The sequence below is a fragment of the Pteropus alecto genome, unplaced genomic scaffold (assembly GCF_000325575.1).
Source record: "Pteropus alecto unplaced genomic scaffold, ASM32557v1 scaffold110, whole genome shotgun sequence".
NCBI lineage: Eukaryota > Metazoa > Chordata > Mammalia > Chiroptera > Pteropodidae > Pteropus > Pteropus alecto.
The window spans coordinates 7,604,110-7,612,734 of NW_006431920.1; the positions used below are offsets into that span (position 1 = coordinate 7,604,110).

At 36.9% G+C, this 8,625-nt stretch overlaps 1 pseudogene; it reads left to right on the forward strand.

Moving 5' to 3' along the window:
- The first annotated feature begins 3,194 nt into the window (after positions 1–3,194).
- LOC112475481 lies at positions 3,195–3,313 on the forward strand (annotated as a pseudogene).
- The last annotated feature ends 5,312 nt before the right edge of the window (positions 3,314–8,625 follow it).

The following is an 8,625-nucleotide window of genomic DNA, read 5'->3' on the forward strand; positions in this document are numbered from 1 at the left end:
GATTTAGCACAGGATACCCAGTTAAATGTGAACTGCAGATAAACAACGAATACTTTTTAGTATAAGTATGTCCCACATAATGCATGGGAAGTACTTGTGCTCAAGAAAGAATAAAGAAAACATATTTTTTCTTTATCTGAAATTTAAATTTAGCTGGGTGTCCTGGGCTTTTTTTCTGGCAATCCAACCATATCACATACATGAAATTAGAGTCAAAGAATGCATATTCTCAAATTTCAAAGACCGCTGTTATTCTTTGCTGACTTCTCTATAGCCAGTTTTCTATTCATACAATGTTATTCACTTACAAGGAACACAGTGGGGAATATTTTTCTTAGTTACAATCCTTAAAGCACTATTTTAAAAGGCCAAATTTTCCATAGACTTAATTTCTTTTTCATCCCAAATAACACTTATTCAGCAAAGAGAATGAAATTTATTATATTCATTGTGCAGTTCATTAAATCAACGTATTTCCAAAAAAATCTCAGTATAGATTTTTGCTCAGAGCAATCATTGGTGGGGGTATCATGTTTTGAGGATATTTAGGCAGGCCAATATTATAGAGTCACAAACGCAGTACTTTTTTTTTTTTCTTTTTAAAAATATGTGTTCAGCCAAATTTACAATGTAGGCAATTCTACAGGACATTTAACCAAGTTTCTCCAAGAAACCAGTGGCCCTCGACAACTGGAAGTGGGGAGAGAGTGTTACAAATAAAGAGTTAAGGCAGATATAAGATTATAAATAGACAAATACAGTGACTGGACTGTATTTAGATATTGATAGGTACAAACCAATTTTTAAAAAGGTGTTTTTTAGCAAATAGAAGGAATTCAGTTATGGCCTGAGTATTAGATGGCATTGGGAACTATTGTTAGTTTTATTATGTGTGGCCGTGCAATGTAGTTAGGTAAGAAAATGTACACTCCCTTTTTTGAGATTCATGCTACAGTATTTAGAACTAAAATAACATGATGGCTGGGATTTGCTTTAAAATCGTTAGAGAGAGAGAGAGAGAGAGAGAGAGAGAGGATGTGGCAAATTGATGATGGCTGCTGAAGTACTGAAAAATTAATGAGAGTCTGTGATATTCTCTAAGTCTGTGTACTTTTTGGAAGTTTATGTAATATAATATAAAATGCAATATAACTTTAAAATATTACACAGAACACATTAAAAAAGATAATAAGGACAACATATTTTTTTATCAACCTCTAAATATTTTTATTAACTTCATTTACTATTTTGTTTCTAACTATAAAAGTAGTACATACTTAATATAAAAGGTAATATAAAATACCACAAAAGGCAAAGAGAAGATGAAAGTCGCATGAAATCAGGTATAGATAATTTGAGGAGAAACAAAAAAGATCACCTTAAGAAAGAATTATAAATTTCCTTTTGGTCTTCATTATTATTATTATTACTATTATTATCATCATCATCATCATCATTATCATTATTATTATTACATATACTTATTTAAAGAAATAGGTTTGGAATTAGCTATTTTTAAATTTTTTTTACTCCAGTGTGGGTTCTATTTAATGACAAGCAAATGGTTTGGTTTTGATAAGAACCCCAAATGTTGAATCATTTAACTGGTTTTGCCTCTCCACTGCAGCAACTGGGAAAATTTCCAACCAAAGGCTAAGAGTATTGCAGATGATCAATAAAAACGCTTTCTTTTCTTCCTTTGTTTCTTTCTTTTCTCTCGTTTTTCTTCAATTTCAACTTCTAATAAAAACAATGCCATATTTTAGTAATTTTTGTGCCTTTCTGGTGGTACTCAGTGGAAGCTCTCCTTCTAGTCTTGTATTAAATAACCACTTGCTTATTTTAAATGTGCAAGATCGGAATAGTCACCCATTTGGTCATCTTAAAGAAGATATTAGTTTGATCCTGTTTGTACAGAAGGGTATCTATACAACTCCAAAATTAGGAAGAGCAAAGTCCTTAGACACGTACCCATCAGCACTACTTTAGGACAATGCCATATGTAGCTATAACCTGGTGAGATAATTTCCTCCCCTTGACAAATGCTGGTGCTGCCCTTGGACGTTGGTCAGTCTGAACGTGGGGGAGGAGCATCATCACTTGTCACTATTAGTGTTCTACAAACCCTAATGACTGAAGGGTGATCTGATACTAAAATCTAGAACAGATGCTAACTTGAGGAATAAGCAAGTAGATGTCTTCTCAATTCCCATTTAATCAGGTTCAAAAGTGAGCCTTCTGCTGATGTTATGAAGCCTTCTGATGAGGTGCAATGCAAATACACAGCATCATCTATGAAGTATTCCTGCCAAAACACTTAACCTGAATTTAATTAAGTCTATACCTGCATCAACTGCTTTTGGTGCAGAACAGATCACCCCAAAACATAGTGGCTTAGAACAATAACTATTATTTCATATTATTCTGTAAGTCAAGAGAGATGATTCTCCTTTTGGTCTGAGCCAGCTGGATGGTTGAGGATGTCAGGCAGGGAACTGGAGATGCGGTCATATGACTCTCCTTAGCCTACATACCTGCCAGTCCTGGGCCCCCTAGAAGCAGCAAAGGCAGGCAAGCCCCAAGGCACAAGCACGGTTCAAGTGGCACATTTGCTAATGTCCCATTGGCCAAAGCAAGTCACATGGCCAGTCTCAGAGTCAAAGGGAGGAGGAATAAACTCTACCACTTAATAGGAAAAGTATTGTCAGTTTTGCAGTCTAACCACAACCTCTAACTTCTAATTTATATAAACACAGTATGGCGAGGAACAAGTTAAATGATACCATAAGGAAATAATTAATCAAATCTAAAATGTGAAATATTCTATAGATTATCTAGTGTTTTCAAAATGTCAGTGCTATGAGCGAAAGATGTGATGGGTAGAGGAAGGGAGACTTCTAGATTTTAAAAGACCACAAAGATATAACCAAATTCAAATATAAACCTTAGGGATCATTATTCAGGAAAATACAAACAGCCGTAAAAATTTCCTTGAACAATTGGGGGAAATCAAATATGAATTAAATACACAGTATATTTTAAATTTTCTTAAATATGATAATGATATACATAAGAAAACATGCTCATTTCCAAAATATAGGTGATATATTTTAGATGTGAGACATCATAATGTCTAATGTATTTTTAAGTGGATCATCAAAAATACACACACACACACACACACACAAAAAAGAGTTTACGGCCATGCCACCCTGAATGTGCCCGATCTTGTCTGATCTCAGAAGCTTAGCAGGGTCGGGCCTGGTTAGTACTTGGATGGGAGATCACCTAGGAAGACCAGGTGCTGTAGGTGCAAAAAAGAAAAAAAAGAAAGAAAGAAAGAAAGAAAGCAAATCTGGTGTTATGGGCTGAACTGTGTCACCTCCCTCTCAAAATTAATATGTTGAAGTTCCTACTCCCACTGCCTCAGAATGTGACTATGTAGAAAAAGGGCCTTTAAAGAGGTGATTAAGTTAAAATGAGGCCTTTAGGGCAGCAGTCCCCAACCTTTTTGGCACCAGGGACGGGGGCTCCTATGAGAATCTAATGCCTGATGATCTGAGGCGGAGCTGAGGCAGTGATGCTAGTGCTGGGGAGCAGCTGCAAATACAGATGAAGCTTCACTCACTTGCCTGCCATTCACCTCCTGCAGAGTGGCCCGGTTTCTAACAGTCCTGGACCATTACTGGTCTGCAGCCCAGTGGTGGAAGGCCTTAGGGTGGGCCCTAATCCAATCTGACTGGTAAACTGATAAGAAGAGACGAGGACACACACACAGAGGGAAGAACATGTGAGGACACAGGGAGAAATCGGCCATCTATAAGCCAAGGAGGGAGGCCTCAGAGGACACTAGCACTACCCACACCTTGATCATGGACTTCCAGCCTCCAGAACTGGGAGAAAATAAGTTTCTTTATTTAAGCCACTCAGGCTATGGTACTGCATTATGGCAGCCCTAGCAAATTCATACACATGGAGAAATGCTGTTAATTATTAAATCTAAGTGGGGCGGGGGGGATGTACAGATGTTCATTGTGCTTTTTCCCCCAACTTTTCTACATGTTTAAAATTTTATATACTAAAAAGTTGGAAGGACAAAACCTTCTAAGACATCTTTAGTCAACTAGCTCTTAAGAAAATATTTTCAATCAATTATAATTGAATTCTGCAATATCAAGATTTGGCTGCAACTTTGTTTAGAGAACAGATGAGTCCTTGGAAGTCTGACAAATTATATGAGAAAGTCATTTCTCACCGCACTAGCAGTTCCATTGTTTCAGAGTTCAGGCCATTATATCTAGACCTACGCTTAATGACATGATTGATTTGGAAATTTATTTTGTGCAATAAATAAAAGGACAGTCAAACAATTGCCTTGAATTCAGCTCTACGTTATTTCAAAATAGCAGCAATAGCATTGGGACATGGTGAAATACATAAGGGACATCAATGCTGAAATTATGCAGACAGTACTTTAACTCTGTCTGTCAGCTGCTCGAACAAATATTTCCTGATAAAGTTTTATTGCTTCTTTAGTAAACAATTTCGAGGACTCAGTCACTGGATTTGATCTGAGCAAAAAGCAGTTGGATTTGTATACATTGCCTGTTGTTTTGTTTTTTTTCACCCAAGCATTCTAGCTATTTCTCTTCCCCCCCTGGCATCATTGAGACGTAAAAAGAAGCAATCACAAGATTTAGGTGTTACTATTCTTAATGAGGGCTTGCATTATTAATGGCATCGAGATGCTGAGAGTGGTTCTTGATGCTAGCAGCACATTAGAATCACCTGGGAATATTTAAACCAAATAAAATAACAAAGTTAACGATGCTGGGACGTATCCCAAAACATTCTGATTTAATATGTTCTGAGGTAGAAGATTGCTATTGGCAATGTTTTTAAACTCCCCAGGTGATTCAGTGTGAATCCAGGTATGAAGACTCTCTTCACCTAAAACAAATTCCTAACAAGTCCAGGTGCTTCTTGCCTGCAAAAGATTCTTTAAATTATTTCCAAAACAATCTTTTTATTTTATTTTAAAATTTTGAAAAAAAATTATGTCTAAGTGTACTATCAAAGTATCTCACTTAAAAAAATGTTTTACGTGTTTGCCAGCATGGGTCGCTATTGCGCATAAAAGGCTAAAGAATCATTACTGTAGTTGTCAGGTTACAGCATCCAAAATCTCTCCTCCCACTGACAACCCCACAATATGGACTTGCGCTAGAGCCCAGATCTTGATTTCCAAATAACATTTTCTCCTAAAGGGAATCAGCACTTCTTGGGAAAATGAGCAATTTCAGGTCTGGAGCATGGCAAGTTCGTGGTGAGGCTAAGACATCTGTTTGCCGGAAAGCAAGAAAGCGCCCCAAATCTAATGAGGACGTTTCAAAAGGGCTCAGAAGCAAGAATGAAGGTGCTCCTGTTGGCTAAATTGGGACAATTTGAGCCTCAGAAGAAAGAATGACTATAAAATGACTGTAACACAATACATAAATAAATAAAAATCCTAGCCCACAAGGACACTCAAAATTAAACAAAAAGGAAAAAAGAAAAGAAATTCATTTGCCACTATTGGAGGTGACTATTAATAATAACTCTTTATTCTGAAAGGAGAGAAAGAGTTAGACAGTAACTCTGCTCTTATAGAAAGAACAGAGCCTCATCCCCAGGTAACGGAGGAAAGCTCTTTTTTACAGAGGGATGCTACCTAACACAGAAAAACAATGGAAGATTTTTTTTTTAATTACCAAACTCCAATGAAATAACTAATTAATGCAGCAATCATTAATGAATATGAGTAGAAAGTTAATAGGACATTTGGGTAGAAAGTTAATAGGACATTTGTTGTCGTTAAGGATGGAGTATCAGGGATAAGATATACCCTAAAACACCAGACAAAATGTATAAAAAATGACACTCAAGACATTGGACGTCAGCCAGTGAAGACAGTGATTCCCTGGGAAATGGAAAACAAATGAGGCGAGTCCTCTGAATGCCCCCGTTTATTGCTTTCAGTTCGTTTCCAGGGTGCAGTGTGGCAAGGGAAACTAGGCAAAGCCTAGCGATCTCCTTGAGTTGAGCTGATGGAGCTGGGATCCCAGGAAAGCCAAGATGCCTAGAGTTTGCAGGAGAGCAAAGAAGTGAGCTGTGCAAAGAAAACTCTGGAGATCTAAGGGGGTGTCCTTCAGGCATTAAACTGAGAGCTGTTCAGCACATACATGTGAGGAAACCATAGGAGACCAGGGCAAGAACCACCTGAAGAGATTAGAAGGAACAGCACCTGGAGGCCACAGAAGGCCGGAAATAGAGTCTGTGCCCACCACCCAGAGCGGAAAACCTCGTAATTCGCAGCGCTCCAGCTACAGTACTTAGAAGGAAATTGCTTAGGTAGTAAGGAAAATTAAGCCTAGAATAAATACAGCTTTGGTCCCACCAAACGAAACTTAATGTAAGATCCAAAAAAATCAAACTGTTTCAAAACAACTTAGTCATGTTCTAGAATAACACTGAAGACATGTATTTACAGGAATAAAAATAAAGTCACCACATGGTATAATTCACAATATCTGGCATCCCATCAAAAATGCACGCAGTAAAGAAAAATGCAGCCCATGAGGAGAAAAATCAACCAAGTGAAAGGGACTCATATATGACACAGGTAGGAAGTATTTAATTATTAAATGTGAAATCAACTGTAGATTTTCTATAGCTTCCCTTTATTGGGTTGAGAAGGTTCCATTCTATTCCCAATTTGCTGGTTTTTTATTTTTTAGAAACATTGATTTTTTAAATACTAAACCAACTTTGTATTTCTGGGATAAATCTCACTTGATCGTGACAAATCTTCTTTTTTATATACTGTTGGATTCAATTTGCTAAACTTTTGTTTTAAATTTTTGCATATATGTTCATAAAGGGTATTAGTCTATAGTTTCTTTCTTCTTTGTTTCTTTGTTTCTTTGTTTCTTTCTTTGTTTCTTTGTTTTTCTTTCTTTCTTCCTTTCTTTCTTTCTTTCTTTCTTTCTTTCTTTCTTTCTTTCTTTCCTCTCTCTCCCTCCCTCCCTCCTTCTCTCTCTCTCTCTCTCTCTCGTTCTTTCTTTCTTTCTTTCTTTCTTTCTTTCTTTCTTTTCTTTTTTCTTTCTCTCTCTTTCTCCTTTCTTCCATAAAATCTGTGTTTGATACTGACATCTTAAAGAATCCATTTGTTATTCCCTTATGTACATGCAAAGACCATTGATAACGTTAGAGTGAAATTTGCAAAATAAAACTTCCACTAGAAGAACAAACCTAATATCTTCTGTAGAGACGGAGCCCTGTAATGCTTGATAGAACATCTGTCCTTGTAGCTTTGGAGAAGAAATGTATGTGCTTCATGGCTTTCTACCTAAGCAAACATTGATGGCAAAGGAAGCCAGTCTTCCTGCAGCAACTCTGGTGGTCATTTCCATGAAAGACACAGGCTTCAGAATCAGACTCAGGACTGCAAATCGCCACTTTCAAGTTATGTGTGTGTGTGTTTGTTTTAAACAAGGGCAGTATAAAATAATGTACTTCTCCTATACACAGAAATTTGTGCTGGCTTTCTAGAAGGCAGGTCTTAAACATCTGAATGAACTTCAGGGGAAAAAATAGATAAGAGGACAGGAAATGTTGAGAGTAAAAGAACATTTACTTAGGACAATTGGACATGGATGGGTTTTTTCATGGCTTGACTTATTGGTGGATACTTTTTTGATCAAATCAATGAGGTCATTCTTTCCACTCAAAGCCTCAAGCGCTGTTCAGAAAGCCGCTGAGCCTATTTCTATCCAAACTGCTGCTCTGGAAAAGGAGACGGGAGGAGGCAATTGTATTAACTTTTCAACGCTGGAAAAATGTTTCTTTAGGCAGAAGTAAAGAGTAAAATTTTGTTTTCAATTTTTCTGCAGGCAAACTCTGTAGACAACTGGAACCCTGCAAATTCTTTTGATGGTTATTTCTGCTCCAGTGATCTTGAAATTAAATGTGTGTCCATGATCCTTAACTTGCTGACATCAAGCATGCAGACTCTGCCAAAAATGACCTCACGACAGAATGGACGCTACATAGATTAACCCAAAAGGGTCCTGGAAAAATCTAGTGTTCCTTGACTCAAGCCTGCTCTTGTCTTACGAAGCATGAGATAGTAGCTCTGATCCCATTACGACGTTGGTGAACTATGTTTATGCACAAGAGTTTTTCATCACTTGTCAGCCAAATCATAAGATGGAATCCACTAAATGTCAGAGATGACATTTGCATTTTATCAAATTGCACTTCACAATTTCTTCCTCTCATTTACGCTAAACAACAGCAGCTTTGATGTTAAATTCACTTTTGAGTCGATCAATGTGTATCTTTTATTTCTTTGTGTGGAAAAGTCCACAGGTTTGCATATATTTGTAGCAATCACATATAGTTTTCAAGAAATGGCCATTAATTTTTGCCTGAAAAAATGGGAGTGAAGCATAAACATAAAGATCATTTTCACATTCTATGTAAATGTAAAAAATGAATTTCATTTGTTGGAAATGGTGTGAAAAATTGTGAATGCAGGCGTGTTGCAGAAAGATTGCAAAACTGAAATCAGCGAGAAATAAAGCG